Raw genomic sequence first — 27,413 nt, forward strand, 5'->3', positions numbered from 1 at the left:
TGTTATGGAGGTTCTGTGGATGATGCACTGTTATGGGGGTTTTGTGGATGACACACTGTTATGAGGGTTTTGTGGATGATGCACTGTTATGGGGGTTCTGTGGATGATGCACTGGTATGGGGTATCTGTGGATGATGCACTGTTATGGGGGATCTGTGTATGACACACTGTTATGGGGGATCTGTGGATGATGCACTGTTATGGGGTTCTGTGGATGATGCACTGTTATGGGGTATCTGTGGATGATGCACTGTTATGGGGGATCTGTGGATGATGCACTGTTATGGGGTTCTGTGGATGATGCAATGTTTTGGGGGTTCTGTGGATGATGCACTGTTATGGGGGATCTGTGGATGATGCACTGTTATGGGGGTTCTGTGGATGATGCAATGTTTTGGGGGTTCTGTGGATGATGCACTGTTATGGGGGATCTGTGGATGACGCACTGTTATGGGGGATCTGTGGATGATGTACTGTTATGGGGATCTGTGGATGATGCACTGTTATGGGGGTTCTGTGGATGATGCACTGTTATGGGGGTTCTGTGGATGATGCACTGTTATGGGGGTTCTGTGGATGATGCACTGTTATGGGGGATCTGTGGATGATGTACTGTTATGGGGATCTGTGGATGATGCACTGTTATGGGGGTTCTGTGGATGATGCACTGTTATGGGGGTTCTGTGGATGATGCACTGTTATAGGGGTTCTGTGGATGATGCACTGTTATGGGGGATCTGTGGATGATGCATTGTTATGGGGATCTGTGGGTGATGCACTGTTATGGGGGATCTGTGGATGATGTACTGTTATGGGGATCTGTGGATTACACACTGTTATGGGGGATCTGTGGATGATGTACTGTTATGGGGATCTGTGGATGATGCACTGTTATGGGGGTTCTGTGGATGATGCACTGTTATGGGGGTTCTGTGGATGATGCACTGTTATAGGGGTTCTGTGGATGATGCACTGTTATGGGGGATCTGTGGATGATGCATTGTTATGGGGATCTGTGGGTGATGCACTGTTATGGGGGATCTGTGGATGATGTACTGTTATGGGGATCTGTGGATTACACACTGTTATGGGGGATCTGTGGATGATGCACTGTTATGGGGATCTGTGGATGACGCACTGTTATGGGGGATCTGTGGATGATGCACTGTTATGGGGGATCTGTGGATGATGCACTGTTATGGGGGTTCTGTGGATGATGCAATGTTTTGGGGGTTCTGTGGATGATGCACTGTTATGGGGGATCTGTGGATGACGCACTGTTATGGGGGATCTGTGGATGATGTACTGTTATGGGGATCTGTGGATGATGCACTGTTATGGGGGTTCTGTGGATGATGCACTGTTATGGGGGTTCTGTGGATGATGCACTGTTATAGGGGTTCTGTGGATGATGCACTGTTATGGGGGATCTGTGGATGATGCATTGTTATGGGGATCTGTGGGTGATGCACTGTTATGGGGGATCTGTGGATGATGCTCTGTTATGGGGATTCTGTGGATGATGCACTATTATGGGGAATCTGTGGATGATGCACTGTTATGGCTGATCTTTGGATGATGTACTGTTATGGGGGTTCTGTGGATGATGCACTGTTATGGGGGATCTGTGGATGACGCACTGTTATGCGGGATTTGTGGATTACACACTGTTATGGGGGATCTGTGGATGATGCACTGTTATGGGGATCTGTGGATGACGCACTGTTATGGGGGATCTGTGGATGATGCACTGTTATGGGGGTTCTGTGGATGATGCACTGTTTTAGGGGTTCTGTGGATGATGCACTGTTTTGGGGGATCTGTGGATGATGCACTGTTATGGGGGATCTGTGGATGACGCACTGTTATGGGGATCTGTGGGTGATGCTTTGTTATGGGGGATCTGTGGATGATGCTTTGTTATGGGGATTCTGTGGATGATGCACTGTTATGGGGGATCAGTGGATGATGCACTGTTATGGGGGTTCTGTAGATGATGCACTGTTATGGGGGATCTGTGGATGACGCACTGTTATGGGGGATCTGTGGATGATGCATTGTTATGGGGGATCTGTGGATGATGCACTGTTATGGTGGATCTGTGGATGACGCACTGTTATGGGGGTTCTGTGGATGATGCACTGTTATGAGGGATCTGTGGAAGGTGCACTGTTATGGGGGTTCTGTGGATGATGAACTGTTTTGGGGTTCTGTGGATGATGCACTGTTATTGGGGTTCTGTGGATGATACACTGTTATGGGGACCTGTGGATGATGCACTGTTATGGGGGATCTGTGGATGATGCGCTGTTATGGGGGATCTGTGGGTGATGCATTGTTATGGGGGTTCTGTGGATGATGCACTGTTATGGGGATCTGTGGATGATGCACTGTTATGGGGGATCTGTGGATGATGCACTGTAATTGGGGATCTGTGGATGATGCACTGTTATGGGGGTTTTGTGCATACACACTGTTATGAGGGTTCTGTGGATGATGCACTGTTATGGGGGATCTGTGGATGATGCACTGTTATAAGGGTTCTGTGGATGATGCACTGTAATTGGTGATCTGTGGATGATGCACTGTTATGGGGGTTTTGTGCATATGCACTGTTATGAGGGTTCTGTGGATGACGCATTGTTATGGGGGATCTGTGGATGACGCACTGTTATGGGGGATCTGTGGATGACTCACTGTTATGGGGGATCTGTGGATGATGCACTGTTATGGGGTATCTGTGGATGATGCACTGTTATGGTGGTTCTGTGGATGATGCACTGTTATGGGGGATCTGTGGATGACGCACTGTTATGGGGTTCTGTGGATGATGCACTGTTATGGGGGATCTGTGGATGACGCACTGTTATGGGGGTTTTGTTGATGACGCACTGTTATTAGGGTTCTATGGATGATGCACTGTTATGTGGGATCTGTGGATGACACACTATTATGGGGGATCTGTGGATGATGTACTGTTATGGGGGTTCTGTGGATGATGCACTATTATGGGGGATCTGTGGATGATGCACTGTTTTGGGGGTTCTGTGTATGGTGCACTGTTATGGAGGATCTGTGGATGATGCACTGTAATTGGGGATCTGGTGATGACGCACTGTTATGGGGGTTCTGTGGATGACGCACTGTTATGGGGGTTCTGTGGATGATGCACTGTTTTGGGGTTCTGTGGATGATGCACTGCTATGGGGATCTGTGGATGATGCACTGTTATTGGGGTTCTGTGGATGATGCACTGTTATGGGGGATCTGTGGATGATGCACTGTTATGGGGGATCTGTGGGTGATGCATTGTTATGGGGGTTCTGTGGATGATGCACTGTTATGGGGGTTCGGTGGCTGATACACTGTTATGTGGGATCTGTGGATGATGCACTGTTATGGGGGATCTGTGGATGATGGACTGTTATGGAGGTTCTGTGGATGATGCACTGTTTTGGGGTTCTGTGGATGATGTATTGTTATGGGGGATCTGTGGATGATGCACTGTTATGGGGGATCTGTGGAAAGTCTTAGTGCTTGCTGTTAATGAATGGAGATACCTGTGCTGCCTCCCCACTTGTCACTGCTGAGGGTTTGTTACCGTTGTATGGAGTCCACACAAGAACCTAGATGAACGCCTGCACATGTGAGCAGGTAGTGGGATGCAGTAACGGACAGGAGGAAGATCAAGGGTTAACGTTATTTTTAAGTAAACAGGGGAATACTCCATGCAGGGAGAGGAAGGGGAGACAGGGGTTTGGCAGATGATATAAGCACAATAAGTGTGCTGAGGGAAGTAGCAAGGGCAACAAGTATAGCAACTACTCATTAAGGGTTAACTTATCAGTCCAAAGTCTTCCAGACTGCAGAGTACTAGGTACAAACAGTGGCGCCAATGCTGTTAGCACGTGATGGATCCGGTGTCGTCCTGTAGGTTGATGATCCGGTTCCTGGTGGTGACGGTGAATCCACAACGTCTTGTGTGGGGTCCTGGGTCCAGAATCCGGGTTGCAAAGTAAAGCGCAATCTCCAACACTGATGGAGCTTGATGAAGCTCAGCAGAAGTATGCAGGTGGGAAAGGGTACAGTTCTAGGTGAGTCACCCGGTCTTTCTTAGGCGGCACGCGAGCGATATTCACTGATCCGTTGCGTTGGGTACCTTTAGCCATACCTCCCAACTTTTGAAGAAGGCAAAGAGGGACAGAGGTAGAGACGTTGCCCTGACCACACCCATTTCACAACTAGTCACACCCATATCCATGCCCCAACCACACCCATTTAGCACTGCTGATCACACTGTTTAATAAACAGTAATTATAAACAAAAAAAAATATGGGCACACAGTGCTCCATACTGTATAATGGCCACACAGTGCTCCATACCATATAATGGCCCCACATGATGCTCCATACTGTATAATGGCCACACATGATGCTCCATACTGCATAATGGCCACACATGATGCTCAATACTGTATAATGGTCACACATGATGCTTCATACTGTGTAATGGCCACACAGTGCTCCATACCGTATAATGGCCACATAGTGCTCCATACAGTACAATGGCCACACAGTGCTCCATACCGTATAATGGCCACATAGTGCTCCATACAGTACAATGGCCACACAGTGCTCCATACCGTATAATGGCCACATAGTGCTCCATACAGTACAATGGCCACACAGTGCTCCATACTGTATAATGGTCACACATGAAGCTCCTTACTGCATAATGGCCACACATGATGCTCCATACTGTATTATGGTCACACATGATGCTCCATACTGCACAATGGCCACACAGTGCTCCATACCGTATAATGGCCCTACATGATGCTCCATACTGTATAATGGCCACACATGATGCTCCATACTGTATAATGGCCTCACATGATGCTGCTTACAGTATTGTCATGATAATGTAAGAATGTCATAATGTGAGATTAGTTTTAGAGGGTACATGGCACAGAGACACACGCTGCTGGCCATTCCGACCCCCCTCTTCTATTTCTCCCTGCTTGTATGCATGTAACTCAAACCCCCCCCCCCACTAGAATCACTGAAGTTTTATGGTTCTACCCTGCAAATACCAGACTGGGAAAACTACTCATCCCTCCTCCCATCCAGTACCAGTTGGAACTGGTGTGAAAGTCCTGACCTTCTTTGTTCAATTAAACTTATATATAGCGGCACCGATTTGGGCTAGAAAGATAAGAATTATATTGGGTAGACCTATCCCCCACTGAAAGCGCGAGCAGCTAATGGCAACGAGTGCAAAGTGCAGATTTCTCAGTAAGTGGTTCAGGTAATTGCTCCGTATTTACACCTAAAAGAACGCCCTTGACACGGGGAACATCATGAGCATCGTGTCTTACTTACACTCAGCCCACTTAGTGATGTCACGACAAGAGGGCATATCTTACACCTGCTGAGTTGTGAGTCAGAGCTGTTCCAGGATGCGAGCTAACAACAGCTCGGCAAAGCTGTGCTCATGCATCTGGATATATGGAAGCCCTTTCTCCTCCATAGCACACGGCCAGTCACAAGATGAAATGATCTGAACGCTATGTAAGTGTTCTCTTTTCAATTTTAATCCTATTTTATTTGTAATTTGTAGTGTACACATGATTTTGTCTTCTTTGTAATATCTTTTTGATACTTTGTAAACACTGCCTATCTTTTTTTGGAGTAAAACATATAATTTACTAGCTTCTCACCACATGCTCTATAAACGAACTGTCGCTTCCTCTGAAGTGAATTATGCTACTGATTTGGGTTGGCTCCGGAACCGTGAACCCTTTTGGAATTGGAGCTGGTGGCAGCATACTTCGTTTTGTGTGATTGGGAATCTTTGTAGCGACGGCGACGTTGATAATTATTGTTCCCTCCGGTGTGGTAGTTACATTGCCCTCGCTGCAGCGTGCCCAATAGCCAATACATAGCAGGCAGCCTTTCTGGCGACTAATTACCCTAGGCGCAGTACCTAATCTGACCTGAGGGTAAGGGTATGTGCACACGCTGCAGATTTTGCTGTGGATCTGCAGCGTTTCCGCAGCTGCTGGTCTGCAGCGGTTTCCCATGCATTTACAGTACCATGTAAACCTATGGGAAATTCAATCCACGGTGCACATGCTGCAGAAAAAAACACGCGGAAACGCAGCGATTTATTTTTCCGCAGCATGTCAATTCTTTGTGCGGAATCTGCAGCTGTTTTACACCTGCTTCAATAGAAAACTGCAGGTGTAAACCCGAAGCATAAACCGCAATAGAAACCGCGATAAATCCACAGGAAAAACCTCAGCGGTTTTGCCCTGCAGATTTATCAAATGCGCTGCGGAAAAATCCGCAGCCCTCACAGATACGTGTGCACATACCCTGAATGGGGCGCCAGAGAGCTGCAAGTTCCAAACCTAAACTGGGAAGTGGGATATAGATAAATCCCCTTTAGAAGGAACCAGGGGCAATCAAACAACACCAGTTCGTGACAAATTGGTGTGAGTAGTGGGGGCGATAAAGGGATCCTCCCCGGGATCCCTGACATATTGTTGGGATCCGTGACATATTGTTGGCAGCACGGTGAGAACCATGACATATTGGTGGTAGAGCGGTGGGATAATAGAGCATTAGTGATTTGGTTTGAGCAATCATTCCTCTCACTAAAAACTTGCACAGTTGTTGAGAGGAATTTGCGCAAAAAAGTTTTGGAGAACAAGCTCAGTGTTTACTAGTCCTGAGACAAAACTGTGTATATTTGCGATTACCCCCTCCCTTTCTCTTTGTTTTTCTATCCTATCTTTTATTTGGCAATGCTGGCCGCAAAAGGTGTAGTCTGGTACACCCAGCAGAAGAAGGACACTCTTATTGCCCTTTGCAGGTTGATGCAGATTAACGCCACGGGCATAAAACAAAATCCAACTGGTCGCGGCTCTGGTGCAACGGGAAATCGCTCAGAGCCCAGTAGATGCAGAAGCCGGCTCAAGTGAAAATGGGGCTGAGGCAGAGGTCCAACCATTGAATGCCGGCCCTATTAGCAACCAGGGCGGATTGGACCCCCACCTGCAGGTGGCCTTGGAACAACTCCCCGCTGATGACCGCGATGGACGATTGCAGCTGATTCAGCAATACCACGAGAAAGCGGAAAAACGAGCCGAGCGGGAGGCTCAAGCCCGGAGGGACCATGAACTGCGGCTGGCCCAACTCAGAGTCGTACCATCTACCACGCGGAGCAGTGAGTCAAGAAACACTGTTACCAAAACCCCGGCCAGAGCACTTTCCTGTGATGGAAAAGGATGGGGACTTGGACATTTTTCTGCAGGCATTTGAGAAAGCCTGCAGACAGTACTGGCTGCCTGGGGACCAATGGGCCTGATACCTGACCCCAGGACTAAGAGGGCTTTGGAGGTGTTTGCTGCTCTCCCTCAAGAGCAAGATGGTGACTATGAGGCCATCAAGCAAGCCCTGATAACCAAGTACCAGCTGACACCTGAGGTTTACCATAGAAAGTTCCGGAACCTCCAATGTGGCACACAAGACAGTTATATATGGCGCATGGAATCGGGACCCACTTTGTCAAGTGGACCCAAGGACGGTCAGTGACCAACTTTGCACAGCTGAGGGACCTGATGGTCAAAGACCAGTTCTTAAATCTTTGCCCAGCTGAGGTGTGACAGTTCGTGATGGACAAAGAGCCCAAAGACGTGAATAAAGCAGCGCAGATTGCCGATGCCTATGAGGCCAACTGTAGAACGGAAGTGCGGAAGCCAGTCACCGCCAGCTGGAGAGGTGATAATCCTGCAATCAACGCCAGTACCCCTGCCAGCCAACACAACAGAGGCCCTGTCCTCGTGGCCAACAGGATCAGACCTACCACCGACCCTCGCCAGTGGTTTTTCTGCAAACGGACTGGTCATATCAGCGTCCTGTGCCCAGAGAAGCAGATGAACCCCACAGCCAAGGCCCCAGGGCCTAATGCAGCAGTTCTTTTGGTGGGTGGGGCGGTTGGGAGGGTGTGTGACAACGTGCAGCAAGTCACCATGGGGGGCCATGTCGCTACAGGCCTCAAGGACACTGGGGCTGAATGAACCCTCTTCCAACCCCAACTTGCAGCCCCTGAAGAGATCATTCCGGGGAAAACCCTGACTGTCACGGGGATTGGGGACATCAGCTGTCCCTTGTCAATGGCCCAGGCTTATATAGATTGGGGTGCTGGGAGCAAGGTGAAGGTAGTGGGGCTGTCCGATAACTTGCCCACGGATGTTTTATTGGAAACTGATTTGGGGAGGATGGTTGCATACTATGTCCCTGACTCCCCTCCCTGATCGAATGCTGATGATAGCGATGGGAAATTGCATGTGTTACCTGACAAAGCTTTACCAGTTAATACTTGATAATGATTTTTCTGAAAATGCCGAGGGTAATACTGATGATGCGGATGATGAAAATATGCATGTTTTACCTGATAACCCTTTGTGTCCCAAGGATGATGTGTTCACAGGTGCAGGAGTGCTCAGCCCCGCACTCTGCAAGGTGGGATGGCTGAGGAACCCCTAACAGGAGCAAGCAATGGTGCTCAGGGAAATGGGGAGATGCATGGGAACCGTGAGGAAGGTGATGCCGTGCAACTGACCAGTGCCACAGAGGAAGGTAACTGCCCCATGAGTAGCACTGCTCCTGGATTGTTGGGGTGTGGATGGGGAGGTAGTACCCATAGCAGCGCTGGCTGATGGGTCTGTGGAAATCCTCGGGGAGAGAGCCTATGTAACTGCTGTCATCCACAATCAGAGTGCCCAGAACGCAGATAACGTTCTGCCTTCTGGACCCTCCTCAGTCACAGGTGTGACTGAACCAGAGATAGATCCAGAGTAGGTCCCAGAGGGTTCCCGTGGGGAAGGGACCCTGATGTCGCTTCTGGCTGCCCCTAGTGCAGCGCCTCAGAGTCCTGGTCATTGCAGTACTGTGGCTCCGCCGCTAAGGGGGGCTATGGTACGTCTGATGGCACTGAAGGAGTTCATCTGACCAGGTATCACATACACCAATACATTTCACAGTCGGGCCTCCAGGGGGAGCTAAGGGTTCTATTCATTAGGCCACTCCTCACCGTGTGGGTAAACTGGGGGTCAGGCAGGAAGTTAGTTCAGAAAGCTGACTGGGTTGGAACCAGACAACACCTGGTGGCAGAGGGTGTTGTGGGGGAAGATTCGGTAGGGCCCCTGTCAGGTTTGGGACCCTGACAGAGGCCTGGCTACAAGAAGGAACGTAACGGGACCGTGCCTGCTCAGCATAGCGGCGGTGCCCTAAGAAAGGATCAGAAGCGAGATATATTGTGCTGAGTGAGAAACGAGATCATAGCAAGAAGGAGAATACCAGTAGGAGTCGTGCTGTAAGACCGAGGCAACATCCTACTGAGGCGCACTACCGGTGGCCGGAACGCCGAGGAAGTATTCATATATCTAGCTCCAAGCAATACTTCAAACCAACGGCAGGACAGTCAGTCACAGGCGGGCTGTCTCACCTAAATCACCTATGCAGACTTGGGGGGCAACCTGTGGAGAGGGGCGACTCTAGGGTCCCGGGAGAGCTCCGAGCCTACCCGTCATACGGGTGCGTCCCAACCATAACACTGGCAGGGACGGAGGATTAGCAGAACATCATCTAATCGAGTTGTTGTGAGGGAACACGAGAAACAGACACAACAGTTGTGGGGACTTTCCGTAAGCACAGCAGGGGAGGACCACAACACATAGCGCTAGCAGGAAGGCACCGATTTCTACCTGCAAAGAGAACTCTGGAGGTGCCATTGGACCGGCCGGACTTGCGCAGCCTGGTGAACCGTATTCCGGACTGAGGACTCAGAGATCTTCAGTAAAGAGGTAAAGAGACTGCAACCTGGTGTCCTCGTTATTTACTGCACCGCACCACCACCACTATCCACATACATCTATCACTGTACGCCCCTCAGCAGGGTCACGGACCGGGTCTAGCCACCGTGACAACCCCAGAGCAGAGACTCAGAGGCCCGGTACCGGGTACCCCTAGGCCCTGCGGCAGTGGGGGCGCTACAATTTGGCATCACGAACAGGATCTACTTAAGCCTGAGGAATCGGGTCATGTGTGCCTTGGAACTGTGATTTATTGTGCTTGGACTGTACTTTATTGCAAAGACTGTGTGTTGCCATTTACCGCCAGAAGTTCCCGCCAAAACCGCCGCCATTACAGCGCTAAGGAGAGCCCAGGAGAACAAGAAGGGCATGGAGTGGGTGTAGACAAGCTGGAGAGCGCGAAAGACAATGGCCGCCCAGTCTAAGTATTTCTGTCCCTTGAGGACCTGTCCGTCAGCAGCCGAGATCCGCCTCCTGATTCTCAAGGAGGGCGGAGACAAAGAAAGCGAAACCGCCCACGAAGGAGAGAGCGGGAAAAGGACCAGGAAGAAGAAGTTAGCGACATGGAGGACGCCATGGCCAGCCGCCCGGAGCCGGAGCATGGGGTCGGAGCCGAGGACTCCCCCAGCTACCCGGAGAGGCACCGCAGCCAGACCTCCACAGTTGACGCTGACCTCCTGCAGACGGGAGCGGACGAGCTGATCCACCAACTCCTGCAGACGCGGCTGAGCACTGAGGCCGGGTGGAAGAAGACCTTCATCGGGAGCCTCACCAGGCGTCTGTCGGCAGCCTCGTCTGGTCCGGAGCAGGAAAGAAGTTCCCGCGCTCTAAAGCCAGAAAGCAAGGCCCTGCCGGAAAGCGAGATGCTGCAAACGGAGATGACGACGCCGCAGCGCAAGGCCCTGCAACCAGCGTTCCAGACACCAGCGGAGACGGAGCAGACCGGCACCGGAGAGACCGCATCTGAAGCAGGTATGAAGGACGACCCTGCCCTGACGACCGACACCACTCCAGTGACTGCTAGTGCCACAGCTGCTGACTCCGTTCCAGTGACTGATTTTGCAGCAGCCGCTACCTCTGTTGCAGCAAATGTCCATACTCAAGCTGCGCAGACCTCCATCGCTGCGCATGATTTTGCCGTCCATGAAAGACGGATTAACGGCGTTTGTCCAGCACTGGGTGTAACCCTGGACCTCACTTTTCCCAGGCCAAGAAGGGTTAAGTGCCAGGTGCAGCCCTGGAAGCCGTCCAACTAAACCTCGGAAACCTGAATATGTAAATAGTTAACTGTTTGTTTCCCTGCTTTTTGCTGCTTTAAACCCGTCCAGGGTTAACTCTTAAAGGGATCCCTTTGTTGACCCGGGATCCCTATTGTTTTTGTTTGTTTTCTACGTTTTGCACAAGTTATCAAAGAACTGCTGAATCATGAACAATGCATGATACAAACTCCTTGTAAATAGTTTGCACCTTCTTAAAGGGGCTTCTTACTGGTTTTACATACAAGAAGGACTCTTTGCGAAGATACGGTTCTTGGAACCCGCACCGGAGTCCTTACGGTGTACGGACTGGTAGCTGAAGAAGCTGCGCTACCTCATAAAGACTTGGTCCCCTCTTAAAGGGGATGTTCATCGATAGCACTTAAGGAATGATGATGCTTTGAAAGAAGAAGTAATAATGTTGATATGTGAAAGTTAAATGTAACCAATTAGTTAATTGTAAGAAATGTTCAATAATGTTAATAGAAGGATGAGGACAGGAAGTGAACCCGTAGGGGTTAGTGGTGAGTCCTCTTAGGAGCCATATAGGGATGGCTCAGTAATCTCCAACTGAAAGAAAAACATGTTCTATACTGTGTATAGTAGTGGAAGGACAGAAGGCTCGGGCTGAAAGGAGCGTCCTGTAATAGAAAGGAGAGGCAGTAGGTCTGGAGCCATTAGGACAGGCGGTCCTGCAGACATAAAGTAGGAGAATGTAGCACAGTTGCTTAAGCCTTATAATGTGTTATAAGAAGGTCTTTAGTGGATTCAGAGTGTACATCCTTAAAGGCAATGTTGAATTAATGTTTAAAAATTTTGCACTTAGTAGAATACCCGGTTGGGTAAGAAAAGTTATTTGAAAGTATTTAACCATGTTTGTAACGTTTAAGTGTCCTCACCTCCCATAAAGGGAAGCTCTGTTCAAATATGCTTATTGTTATTGCACTCACAAAAATTGTATGTCTTTTTGCTGACATGTATTGTTGTTTTCTTCCCAGTCCCGGAGTACTGGATTTAACCGGGGGGAGTGCAGCACCCCAGAGTCCTGGTCGTTGCAGTACTGTGGCTCTGCCGCTAAGGGGGGCTATGGTACGTCTGATGGCACTGAAGGAGTTCATCTGACCAGGTATCACATACACCAATACATTTCACAGTCGGGCCTCCAGGGGGAGCTAAGGGTGCTATTTATTAGGCCACTCCTCACCGTGTGGGTAAACTGGGGGTCAGGCAGGAAGTTAGTTCAGAAAGCTGACTGGGTTGGAACCAGACAACACCTGGTGGCAGAGGGTGTTGTGGGGGAAGATTCGGTAGGGCCCCTGTCAGGTTTGGGACCCTGACAGAGGCCTGGCTACAAGAAGGAACGTCACGGGACCGTGCCTGCTTAGCATAGCGGCGGTGCCCTAAGAAAGGATCAGAAGCGAGATATATTGTGCTGAGTGAGAAACGAGATCATAGCAAGAAGGAGAATACCAGTAGCAGTCGTGCTGTAAGACCGAGGCAAAATCCTACTGAGGCGCACAACCGGCGGCCGGAACGCCGAGGAAGTATTCATATATCTAGCTCCAAGCAATACTTCAAACCAACGGCAGGACAGTCAGTCACAGGCGGGCTGTCTCACCTAAATCACCTATGCAGACTTGGGGGGCAACCTGTGGAGAGGGGCGACTCTAGGGTCCCGGAAGAGCTCCGAGCCTACCCGTCATACGGGTGCGTCCCAACCATAACACCGGGAGGGACGGAGGATTAGCAGAACATCATCTAATCGAGTTGTTGTGAGGGAACACGAGAAACAGACACAACAGTTGTGGGGACTTTCCGTAAGCACAGCAGGGGAGGACCACAACACATAGCGCTAGCAGGAAGGCACAGATTTCCACCTGCAAAGAGAACTCTGGAGGTGCCATTGGACCGGCCGGACTTGCGCAGCCTGGTGAACCGTATTCCGGACTGAGGACTCAGAGATCTTCAGTAAAGAGGTAAAGAGACTGCAACCTGGTGTCCTCGTTATTTACTGCACTGCACCACCACCACTATCCACATACATCTATCACTGTACGCCCCTCAGCAGGGTCACAGACCGTGTCTAGCCACCGTGACAACCCCAGAGCAGAGACTCAGAGGCCCGGTACCGGGTACCCCTCGGCCCTGCGGCAGTGGGGGCGCTACACTAGCCAGGAGTTCCAGGCTGCTCTGCACTCAGATGCGAGCCTGGAGAATTTGAGACACCTCGCCGAGATGATAAGGAGAGGGTGTTCTGGAAACTAGGCAAGTTGTACCGATAGACAGTACCTGGAAAATCGCAAAAGAAGTGGTAGAGGGAAAGACAGCTGGTCATCCCGTACCAATTCAGGGGTGAGTTGTTGCGGATTGCCCATGAGATCCCGCTCGCTGGACACTTGGGGATCAGCAAAACTAAGGCCCGGCTGTCTCAACACTTCTATTGACCCAAGATGGGAACAAATGTGTCAAAATACTGCCGCTCCTGTATTACCTGCCAAAGAGTGGGAAAGGCGGGGCCTGTTCTTAAGGCTCCCCTGATCCCTTTGTCAGTGATAGAGGAGCCTTTCCAGAGGATCGCGGTGGACATTTTAGGCCCGCTGGCTGTCCCCCAGGTACTCTCCCTTCGAGCTCCTGTATGGCAGGCGAGTCCAGGGACCCCTTGGGTTGGTAAGGGAATCCTGGCAAGAGGAGCTGAACCCTTCTGAAGTTTCCATAGTGGAGTATGTCATGCGCTTCCGTGACAAAATGCAGATCTTGGCGCAGTTGGTGCATGACAACATGACGCAGGCTCAGGCTGATCAGAAGCACTGGTACGACCAGAACACCCGGTCAAAAGGTGTGGGTGCTGGTCCCCGTACCAAAGGATAAGCATCAGGCAGCCTGGGAAGGCCCATACGTCCTCAACCAACAGCTCAACCCGGTCACCTGCATGGTCAAGGTTGACCACGCTCAGGATAGGCAAAAGGCCTTTCATGTCAACATGATGAAGGCTCATCACGAACGTGAACCTTACGTCCTACCGGTCAGCAGCCTGCCAGAAGGCGAGGAGGAAGATCCCTTCCTGGACATGCTTGCCCAAGCAAAGGCAGGTGGGTCCATCGAGGACGTGGAGGTAAGTGCCATGCTATCCGAACCCCAGCGGTCGCAGTTGCCGACCACGCTGGAAACCTTCCGGGCTGTGTTCTCAAACCGACCTGGAAGGACTGAGCGGTCCATGAGGTGGACACCGGGAATCATGCCCCACTACGGCGAACACCCTATCGGATCTCCGACAAGGTGCAGCAGGTTATGCGCCAGGAGATCGATGAGATGTTACAGCTGGGGGTGATTCAGCAGTCAAAGAGCGCTTGGGCCTCACCTGTACTGCTCATGCCAAAGAAGGATCAGACCACCCGTTTCTGCGTGGACTACAGGGGGCTCAACGCCATCACAGCCTCTGACGTGCACCAAATGCCATGCATCGAGGAGCTGCTTGAGAGGTTAGCTGGCGCAAAATCTCTAACCATAATGGATCTGAGTCGAGGATACTGGCAGTTTCCCCTGAGCCCCGAGGAGCAGGAAAAGTCTGCCTTCATCACACGCTTCAGAGTGTACAAGTCCACGGTCATGCCCGTCTGCATGAAGAATTCCCCTGCCACTTTCCAGCAGATGGTGAACCACCTGCTACAGAAGTACGCATTGGCGTATCTGGATGACATTGCCATCTTCAGTTCCTCCTGGGGTGAACACCTGCAGCATCTTGAGGAGGTGGTCAGGCGAATTCACTGAGTCGATCTGACCATCAAGCTGGTAAAGTGCCAGATGGGCATGAGTGAGGTCCAAAACCTGGGGCACCGGGTAGGCAGGGGCTCCATAAAGCCAGAGCCTGGGAAAGTGGACGCGATCGTGGCCTGGCCCACCCCCAGGACCAAGAAACAGGTAATGTCCTTCCTGGGCACTGCAGGGTACTATAGGCGCTTCATACAGATCTATAGTAGACTGGCAAAACCCTGGACAGACCTCACCAGTAAGAAGCTACACCACATAGTCAACTGGACCGACGGCTGTGAGGGTGCCTTCCAGGTGTTGAAAACAGCACTGTGCAACATCCCTGTGTTGAAAGCAGTCGACCGTTATTGGTGCAGACCGACACCAGCGAATTTGGCCTCGGTGCTGTGCTCAGCCAGGTCGTCTCGGGTAACCACTGGCACCCCGTGCTGTACCTGAGCCTGAAGCTTCTGCTGAGGGAAGTGGTCTATTCCACCATTGAGACAGAGTACCTGGCCATTATCTGGGCCCTGCAACATTTACCTGTACGGTCGCACCTTCACTGTGGTGAACGACCACAACCCTCTGCGATGACTACAAGCCATCTGTGGAACCAACGGAAGGTTGCTACGCTGGAGCCTTGCCATCCAGCAGTATGACTTTACCATAGACCACAAAATGGGTGGGGAGCATGGCAATCCAGATGGGTTGTCCCGCCAGGGTGAACCTGCTGAGGTGCGCATGGAGGAGTACCGAGAGGTTCTGCCTCCATACCGCAGTCCAAAAGGGGGAGGTGTCATGATAATGTAAGAATGTCACAATGTGAGATTAGTTCTAGAAGGTACATGGCACAGAGACACATGCTGTGGGCTATTCCAACCCCCCTCTTCTCTTTCTGCCTGCTTGTATGTGTGTAGCTCAAAATCCCCCACTAGAATCAATTAACTTTTATGGTTCTACCCTGCAAATACCACACTGGGAAAACTACTTTTTCTTCCTCCCATCTAGTACTAGTTGGAACTGGTGTGAAAGCCCTAAGCTTCTTTGTTCTATTAAACTTATAACGGCACCAATTTGGGCTAGAAATATAAGAATTATATATTCCCGATGTCCATCGGTAGACCTATCCCCCACTGAAAGCGCGAGCAGCTAAACGTAACGAGTGAAAAGTGCAGATTTCTCAGTAAGCGGTTCAGGTAATTGCTATGTATTTACACTTACAAGAATGCCCCTGATGTGGGGAACATCATGAGCATCGTGTCTTACTTACACGAGGTCCATACTGCAAGATATGCGTAAAAAATGTTTTTCACATTCTGAGAAAAGAGGAGTGCATGTCATAAGTCAGCCCACTTAGTGATGTCACGACAAGAGGGCATATCTTACTCCTGCTGAGTTGTGAGTCAGAGTTGGTCCAGGAAGCGAGCTAACAACAGCTCAGCAAAGCTGTGCTCATGCATCTGGATATATGCAAGCCCTTTCTCCTCCATAGCACATGGCCAGTCACAAGCTGAAATGATCTGAGTGCTATGTAAGTGTTCTCTTCTCAATGTTATTCCTATTTTATTTGTAGTTTGTAATGTACACATGATTTTGTCTTCTTTGTAATACTTTTTGATACTGCCTATCTTTTTTTGGAGTAAAATATGTAACTTACTAGCTTGTTCCACATGCTCTATAAACGAACTGTCGCTTACTCTGAAGTGATTACGCTACTGATTTGGGTTGGCTCTGTACCTGTTAACCCTTTTGGAATCGGAGCTGGTGGCAGCATACTTTGTACTGTGCAATTGGGAATCTTTACCAACCAACTAGTCACAAAATATATACTCAATGGCACTTCCAATAACTAACTACACAAAACGCGGATTTAGATACCATTAACCGCACGAAGAGAACCATAATATAAAAACAAGATATCTTTATTGAATTAATTCACAAAACAACAGAACAGTAAAAATAAGACCTGATATAATGACAGAGTGTCCAGAGGAATAAAGAGACCCGCACACTATCCCTATAACAAATATAATAGTACTGATACAACAGTCAAAGTATGCTAAGCCAAAACAAAAAGACTAGATGGGTTACTATAATACATCATAATGCAGAGTATACTGTGGAAATGCGGGAGAAAAAATGATTTTCCTCAAAATTAGGATAATTATCCCGTCCACATCCCTCATACATTTAACAAATGCTATGAACACCTAGTTTCTTAGGCATGCTGAGGTATAGAATGCATGTAATACAGACCCAGATAGTGTGTTGATAACGCCGGTCCCTTCCTCCTCGTGCGCCCCGACGCGCGTTTCGCCCAGAGCTTCTTCCGGGGGCGTGGTTTTAGTGAGGGCCAGATATCAATATATATAACGAGCATCCAATAGGGGTTTGATATGTAATAGGGGGCGTGAGCTATGGAGCGGTCGATTAGGCTTAACGGCGCATGCGTTCGATGTCTCCTCCGGATGTAAATGTAAGCGTCTCCAGGTCAGCGCTCACTGGAACACAAGCACTTAATACCGGCGTATCCAGATATCTGAGCGCTCCTGGAGATGCACGGAGCTAAGATCTCTATGCGCATGCGTACCACCCAAATGACATCCAAAACCTAACACATGGGATACCGATCTATTATTTTTTATATATAATGGGTAATTCCATCACCTAACAAGTGTAAAAACACAGAAACGGATACAATATAAATAAATATATGTGTATATATAAAAATATATGTAATAGTAGTGAATCCCAATGATTAAAAAAAGGGGGATATTTTTTAGCATATTAAACATTAAGTGTATACATATTTTATATAAAGTGCCATTGTGAAATAAAATAAGTCGCCCATTTGGGAGACTTATTGCGGTGCTAGGAATAAAAAATATATATTCAATATATATAATTAATTAATTAATTAATAAGGCTAAGGGAAGTGCTATGTGCTATGTGCAATTGAAACTAAAGTGCAATGGTGTCTATTAAAATAAAGGTAATAAAAACACCAAATACATATTCATAATATGAAAAGATCCCTAATAAATATCTTAAACAGAGATATATTTATCATTTAGAAACGAATCATCATCCCTGACAATAAACCGTCATAAGCAGGACCATATCTGATATACAGTATACCGTGCTACTAAGATGCTTCATTATCTTCTTTATTTCATGTTTTCTTTTTCTTGCATTTTTTCTTATTTTTTTCTCTTTTTTTCTTCTTTTTTAGTTCATTTTCGGGCTATGGATGTTCCGCCATTGACTCCAATGAAATACTGGCTCACCCGCAACTCCATCAGAAATGGAAAGGTAAGTGAATAGATCATAATATAACACATTAATGTCAAACCATCTATTGAAAACAGAAAAAAAAAAAAAAAGAAATAAAAAAAGCCTTATTAATTAATTAATTATATATATTGAATATATATTTTTTATTCCTAGCACCGCAATAAGTCTCCCAAATGGGCGACTTATTTTATTTCACAATGGCACTTTATATAAAATATGTATACACTTAATGTTTAATATGCTAAAAAATATCCCCCTTTTTTTAATCATTGGGATTCACTACTATTACATATATTTTTATATATACACATATATTTATTTATATTGTATCCGTTTCTGTGTTTTTACACTTGATAGGTGATGGAATTACCCATTATATATAAAAAATAATAGATCGGTATCCCATGTGTTAGGTTTTGGATGTCATTTGGGTGGTACGCATGCGCATAGAGATCTTAGGCTGGTTTCACACTTGCGTTTTTATCTGCATGCGTTTTAAAAAAAAAACGCATGTGTGAAAAACGCATGTAAACGTGGTAAAACGCATGCGTTTTTTAGACGCATGCGTTTTTATAGAAAAACACAAGAAAACACAAGAAAACACAAGAAAAAACTAGAAAACCCTAACCCTAACCCTAAACGTGACTGAAATACGTGGCACTGAAATACGTGCAACTGAAATACGTGGTACTTAAATACGTGGCACTTAAATACGTGGCACGTGGCACTTAAATACGTGGCACGTGGCACTTAAATACGTGGCACGTGGCACTTAAATACGTGGCACGTGGCATTTAAATACGTGGCACGTGGCACTTAAATATGTGGTACTTTAATACGTGGCACGTGGCACTTTAATACGTGGCACGTGGCACTTAAATATGTGGCACGTGGCACTTAAATACGTGGCACGTGGCATACGTGGCACTGAAATACGTGATACGTGGCACTTAAATACGTGGCAATATGACTGTCAGAAAATGTTCATTAAACGGTTAGGGGTGAGGTTAGGGGTAGAGTTAGGGTTAGGGTTTGGATCCCTTTATCACCTTGATGGTGGTGGGTGGCTTTTCAGTGTGTTTTCTGGTTTTTTTCTATAAAAACGCATGCGTTTTAGCGCAAACAAACGCATGTGCTTAAAAACGCATGCGTTTACATAGACAGCAATGCATTTTTTTGCCGCGAAAAAACGCATGCGTTTTTTCGCGGCAAAAAACGCGCAAGAAAATACTGCAGGTAGCATTTTTGAAAATGAACGCATGCAGACAAAAAACGCATGCGTTTGAAAACGCGACCAAACGCATGTGCAAAAAAACGCATGCGTTTTCAATGTTAAATATAGGGGGAAAAACGCATGCGGTTTTTGTGCAAAAAACGCCGCAGACAAAAACGCAAGTGTGAAACCAGCCTTAGCTCCGTGCATCTCCAGGAGCGCTCAGATATCTGGATACGCCGGTATTAAGTGCTTGCGTTCCAGTGAGCGCTGACCTGGAGACGCTTACATTTACATCCGGAGGAGACATCGAACGCATGCGCCGTTAAGCCTAATCGACCGCTCCATAGCTCACGCCCCCTATTACATATCAAACCCCTATTGGATGCTCGTTATATATATTGATATCTGGCCCTCACTAAAACCACGCCCCCGGAAGAAGCTCTGGGCGAAACGCGCGTCGGGGCGCACGAGGAGGAAGGGACCGGCGTTATCAACACACTATCTGGGTCTGTATTACATACATTCTATACCTCAGCATGCCTAACAAACTAGGTGTTCATAGCATTTGTTAAATGTATGAGGGATGTGGACGGGATAATTATCCTAATTTTGAGGAAAATCATTTTTTCTCCCGCATTTCCACAGTATACTCTGCATTATGATGTATTATAGTAACCCATCTAGTCTTTTTGTTTTGGCTTAGCATACTTTGACTGTTGTATCAGTACTATTATATTTGTTATAGGGATAGTGTGCGGGTCTCTTTATTCCTCTGGACACTCTGTCATTATATCAGGTCTTATTTTTACTGTTCTGTTGTTTTGTGAATTAATTCAATAAAGATATCTTGTTTTTATATTATGGTTCTCTTCGTGCGGTTAATGGTATCTAAATCCGCGTTTTGTGTAGTTAATTGGGAATCTTTGTAGCGATGGCGGCGTTGATAATTATTGTTCCCGCTTGTGTGGGAGTAGTTACATTGCCCTCGCTGCAGCGTGCCCAATAGCCAGGACATAGCAGGCAGCCTTTCTGGCGACTAATTACCCTAGGTGCAGTACCTAATCTGACCTGAGGGTAAAGGGGGCGCCAGAGAGCTGCAAGTTCCAAACCGAAACTGGGAAGTGGAATATAGATAAATCCCCTTCAGAAGGAACCAGGGGCAACCCAAACAACCCAGGTTCATGACAAATTGGTGTGAGTAGTGGAGACGATAAAAGTATACTCCCCGGGATCCCTGACATATTGTTGGGATCCGTGACATATTGTTGGTAGCACTGTGTGAACCGTGACAAGTATAACGGCCCTTCATGATGCTGCGTACTGTATAATAGCCACACAGTGCACAATACTGTATAATGGCCACACAGTGCTCCATACTGTATAATGGCCACAAAGTGCTCTATACTGAATAATAGCCATATATGAGGCTCAATACTGTGTCATGGCCACACATGATGCTGCATACTGTATAATGGCCACACATGATGCTCTGTACTGTATAAAGACCCCACAGTGCTCCATACTGTATAATGGCCACACAGTGCTCCATATTGTATAATGGCACCATATGATGCTTACAGTATAATGGCCCTACATGATGCTGCATACTGTATAATGGCCCCACACGATGCTCAATACTGTACAATGGCCACACAGTGCTCCATACTGTATAATGGCCACACAGTGCTCCATACTATATAATGGCCACACATGATGCTCAATACTGTATAATGGCCACACATGATGCTCTGTACTGTATAATGGCCCCACAGTGCTCCATACTGTATAATGGCCAGACAGTGCTCCATACTTTGCAACGGCCACACAATGCTGCATACTGTATAATGACCCCACATGATGCTCAATACTGTACAATGGCCACACAGTGCTCCATACTGTATAATGGCCACACAGTGCTCCATACTATATAATGGCCACACATGATGCTCAATACTGTACAATGGCCACAAATGATGCTCTGTACTGTATAATGGCCCCACAGTGTTCCATACTGTATAATGGCCACACAGTTCTCCAAACTGTACAATGGCCACACAATGCTGCATACTGTATAATGGCCCCACATGATGCTTAATACTGCATGATGACCACACATGATGCTCAATATGGTATAATGGCCACACATGATGCTCAATAACTGTATAATGGCCCCACATGATGCTCAATACTGTATAATGGCCACACATGATGCTCAATACTGTATAATGGCCACACATAGTGCTGAATAATGTATAATGGCCACACATGATGCTCAATACTGTATAATGGCCACACAGTGTTGCATACTGTATAATGGCTACACATGATGCTCAATACTGTATAATGGCCCCACAGTGCTCCATACTGTATAATGGCCACACAGTGCTCCAAACGGTATAATAGCCACACCATGCTGCATACTGTATAATGGTCCTACATTAAGCTCAATATTGTATAATGGCCACACATGATGCTCAATACTGTATAATGGCCACACGATGTTCAATACTGTATAATGGCCCCACATGATGCTCAATACCGTATAATGGCCACGCATGATGCTCAATATGGTATAATGGCCACACGGTATGCTCAATACTGTATAATGGCCCCCCTTTGACGCTCAATACTGTATAATGTCCACATAGTGCTCCATACTGTATAATGGCCCACATGATGCTCAATACTGTATAATGGCCACACAGTGCTGCATACTCTATAATGGCCACACATGATGCTCAGTACTGTATAATGGCCCCACATGATGCTCAATACTGTATAATGGCCACACAGTGCTCCAAACTGTACAATGGCCACACAATGCTGCATACTGTATAATGGCCCCACATGATGCTTAATACTGCATGATGACCACACATGATGCTCAATATGGTATAATGGCCACACATGATGCTCAATACTGTATAATGGCCACACATGATGCTCAATAACTGTATAATGGCCCCACATGATGCTCAATACTGTATAATGGCCACAAATATTGCTCAATACTGTATAATGGCCACACATAGTGCTGAATAATGTATAATGGCCACACATGATGCTCAATACTGTATAATGGCCACACATGATGCTCAATACTGTATAATGGCCACACAGTGTTGCATACTGTATAATGGCTACACATGATGCTCAATACTGTATAATGGCCCCACAGTGCTCCATACTGTATAATGGCCACACAGTGCTCCAAACGGTATAATAGCCACATCATGCTGCATACTGTATAATGGTCCTACATTAAGCTCAATATTGTATAATGGCCACACATGATGCTCAATACTGTATAATGGCCACACGATGTTCAATACTGTATAATGGCCCCACATGATGCTCAATACCGTATAATGGCCACGCATGATGCTCAATATGGTATAATGGCCACACGGTATGCTCAATACTGTATAATGGCCCCCCTTTGACGCTCAATACTGTATAATGTCCACATAGTGCTCCATACTGTATAATGGCCCACATGATGCTCAATACTGTATAATGGCCACACAGTGCTGCATACTCTATAATGGCCACACATGATGCTCAATACTGTATAATGGCCCCACATGACGCTCAATACTGTATAATGGCCTCATAGTGCTCCATACTGTATAATGGCCCACATGACACTCCATACTGTATAACGGCCTCACATGATGCTCAATTCTATATAATGCCACACAGTGCTGCATACTGAATAATGGCCACACATGATGTTCAATACTGTATAATGGCCACACATGATGCTCAATACTGTATAATGGCCACCCAGTGATCCTTACTGTATAATGGCCGCACACGATGCTCCATACTGTATAATGGCCACAAATGATGTTCCATACTGTACAATGGCCACACAAAGCTGCATACTGTATAATGGCCCAACATGATGCTCAATACTGTATAATGGCCAAAGATGATGCTCAATACGGTATAATGGCCACACATGATGCTCAATACTGTATAATGGCCACACATGCTGTTCAATACTGTATAGTGGCCTCACATGATGCTCAATACTGTATAATGGCCACACATGATGCTCAATACTGTATAATGGCCACACATGATGCTGAAAACTGTATAATGGCCACAAAATGCTCAATACTGAATATTGGCCACACATGATGCTCAATACTGTATAATGGGCACACATGATGCTCAATGCTGTATAATGGCCACACATGATGCTCAATACTGTATAATGGCCACACAGTGCTGCATACTGTATAATGGCCACACAATGCTTAATACTGTATAATGGCCACACAGTGCTGCATACTGTATAATGGCCACACATGATGCTCAATACTGTATAATGGCCACACAATGCTGCATACTGTATAATGGCCCCACATGATGCTCAATACTGTATTATGGCCACACATGATGCTCAATATTGTATAATGGTCACACATGATGATCTATACTGTATAATGGCCAAACATGATGCTCAATACTGTATAATGGCCTCACATGATGCTCAATACTGTATAATGGCCACACATGATGCTCAGTACTTGATAATGGCCACACATGATGCTCAATACTGTATAATGTCCACACATGGTGTTCAATACTGTATAATGGCCACACATGATGCTCAATAGTTTATAATGGCCACACATGATGCTCAATACTGCATATTGGCCACACATGATGCTCAATACGGTATACTGGGCACACATGATGCTCAATGCTGTATAATGGCCACACATGATGCTCAATACTGTATAATGGCCACACCGTGCTGCATACTGTATAATGGCCACACGATGCTCAATACTGTATAATGGCCACACAATGCTGCATACTGTATAATGGCCCCACATGATGCTCAATACTGTATTATGGCCACACATGATGCTCAATATGGTATAATGGTCACACATGATGCTCTATACTGTATAATGGCCAAACATGATGCTCAATACTGTATAATGGCCTCACATGATGCTCAATACTGTATAATGGCCACACATGATGCTCAGTACTTGATAATGGCCACACATGATGCTCAATACTGTATAATGGCCACACATGGTGTTCAATACTGTATAATGGCCACACATGATGCTCAATAGTTTATAATGGCCACACATGATGCTCAGCACTTGATAATGGCCACACATGATGCTCAATACTGTATAATGGCCACACATGGTGTTCAATACTGTATAATGGCCACACATGATGCTCAATAGTTTATAATGGCCACACATGATGCTCAATACTGCATATTGGCCACACATGATGCTCAATACTGTATAATGGGCACACATGATGCTCAATGCTGTATAATGGCCACACATGATGCTCAATACTGTATAATGGCCACACAGTGCTGATTACTGTAAAATGGCCACACATGATGCTCCATACTGTATAATGGCCCCACATGATGCTCAATACTGTATAATGGCCACACATGATGCTCCATACTGTATAATGGCCGCATATGATGCTGCATACTGTATAATGGCCACAAATGAGGCTCCATACTGTATAATGGCCCCACATGACACTCAATACTGTATAATGGCCACACAGTGCTCCATACTGTATAATGACTCCACATGATGCTCAATTCTGTGTAATGGCCACACAGTGCTGCATACTGTATAATGGCCACACATGATGCTCAATAGTGTATAATGGCCACACATTTCTCCATACTGTATAATCGACCCACATGATGCTCAATACTGTATGATGGCCGCACGATGCTGCATACTGTATAATGGCCACACATGATGCTCTGTACTGTATAATGCCCCCACAGTGTTCCATACTGTATAGTGGACACACAGTGCTCCATATTGTATAATGGCCCCACATGATGATTACAGTATAATGGCCCTACATGATGCTGCGTACTGTATAATGGCCCCACATGATGCTCAATACTGTACAATGGCCACACAGTGCTCCATACTGTATAATGGCCACACATGATGATGTGTACAGAATAATGGCCCCACATGATGATGATGATGTCAGTGTACAGTCGGGGCTGTAGATGTGTCCCAGCAGCTCTGCTCACAATGTAGGCAAAAATTTCACCACCTGTCGCTGTCCACATTGCTGCCTCACAGATCCTGCACATTGCAATGTAGCCCAGCTCTGTGAACTCTGCATGCACTCAGACTACACCACTATCTACTGGCTTCACTCCATAACTGCTGTAGTATATAAAGGATACATATATACCATGTCTATGACTAACAGGCTGCACTGGATTGCTCTAAGTGCTGCCACTACTCCTGGTTATAATGCCTTGTACTGTAAGCACAGCAGAGCAGGGCCAGCTGCAACACACAGACACACACGCACACACACACAGACACACACACACGCGCACACACACACACAGACGCACACACGCGCACACACACAGACACACATGCACACAGACACACACACACACACAGACACACACACGCACACACACACACACGCACACACACACACACACACACACACACACAGACACACACACGCACACACACACACACACACACACGTACCTCAGAATGTCCTCACTCTCTCCCTCTCTGAACAACCGTCCTGGAAGAAGAAGATACGGAGGGGGCGTGGCCTAATACAAGGGGGCGTGTTGGCTGCTTCTCCTGCTGGCTGTGCAGGAGATGTGGAGTCCCGTGTGGGACTGCGGGGCACAGCCTCAAAATTGGGACAGTCCCGCAGTATGAGGGATGGTTGGGAGCTATACCTTCAGGAGCGGGAGCCAACAGGCAAAAGACAGTTTTCTGGTCACAGTCTCACAGCAGGGATACTATGGTGGGGGCCTGCGCTGTCACGGTGCTCAGAGGACAGAGCACCAAACTTCCCCTGCTGTGCGCTGCGTGCTCCCGACAAGTCTGCTTTTTCACACGCTCTCCCTTTTTTAGTCTCGCCATGCCCCCTGCTGTTCAGTGCAAAGGTCGGTCCGGGTCTCTAAGCTTTCCCCCAGACAATAAAGGTGACAGCCCGACAGTTCCAGACCCGGCGCAAGGAAGGTACCCCCTGTCCGGCCAATCTGCTTACACACACATCTCCTGCGCTGACAGTCTGTTACAATGTATCAGTGCAGGTAAATCCGCCGTCCGCTCTTCTCTCCTGAGGTGACGGCACTTTCACGTCTGCACAGAGGATTTTTCCGTGTAAGACGTTTTCATTCTCTGGCAGCAAGCAGTGATCTTGTAAATGTCGTGGTCCTCCACATCTATGGACGGATCTGCGGTTTCTGCGGCTCCATTATTTTCTGTCCCCCGGACTTCTGTAGGTATTTGCATGCCGGCCCCTCCACTGCTGTCAGACAATGCAGTTTCTTCTCCAAGCCTGACTCGCAGCAGGGGGCGCTACAGTCGTCCTCACTCTGCAGGATGCTGAGGCTTTGTAACAATGTATCTGTGCAGGCATCATTGCCTTTCCTTGTTGCAGATTTCATGTTTCTTTGCTGTCAGTGAATGACACCTGATATTGCTCACAGCCGGCTGATTTACAGCTGAGGGTTTGGTGCAGTTGCAGCCAGTGCAGCCAGTCCTATCCTCCAACCTTTTCCTTTTTCTGACGGTTTGCTGCAATGTATCAGCACAGTTTACACGTATTGATTAGTAACACCCCCGTTATTGGCCCGGGACCCTCTCACTGACAGCAAGCAGTCAAGGATGATGTGATACAAGGTTTATCGGGGGGTGAGGCAGGACTTTCCCTCCCGGTGGGTTATGTCTTACATGGGACTGCACCGTCCTACATTCATCTCAGCCTTCGTGACCAGATTGAAATGAAATGCAATTGTACGGCGGCGGCTTGGGCTCGTCTCATCAGCCGCGGTGGCCCCCCGGGGACCCCCTGACTTAATCGTTTGCTGTTGCTAACTTCATTAGACCTGCCAGCGATTCCCCCCAATTTTGCGGCCCGTGGATTGTGGGAATGGCGGCTGACGCCCCTCCTGGGGATTTCACACACAGTCAGGCAGCACTTATCGCTGGAACTTTGCGCT

At 47.4% G+C, this 27,413-nt stretch overlaps 1 long non-coding RNA gene across 1 annotated transcript in view; it reads left to right on the top strand.

Moving 5' to 3' along the window:
- Window positions 1–27,413, top strand: part of LOC143781662 (uncharacterized) — a 121,832-nt gene that overhangs the window by 37,607 nt on the left and 56,812 nt on the right. The window contains exon 2 of the long non-coding RNA XR_013216791.1: window positions 18,116–18,195. This is a non-coding gene — a long non-coding RNA (uncharacterized LOC143781662). The remainder of the gene's footprint in view (window positions 1–18,115; window positions 18,196–27,413) is intronic.

This window comes from Ranitomeya variabilis, chromosome 6 (assembly GCF_051348905.1).
Source record: "Ranitomeya variabilis isolate aRanVar5 chromosome 6, aRanVar5.hap1, whole genome shotgun sequence".
NCBI lineage: Eukaryota > Metazoa > Chordata > Amphibia > Anura > Dendrobatidae > Ranitomeya > Ranitomeya variabilis.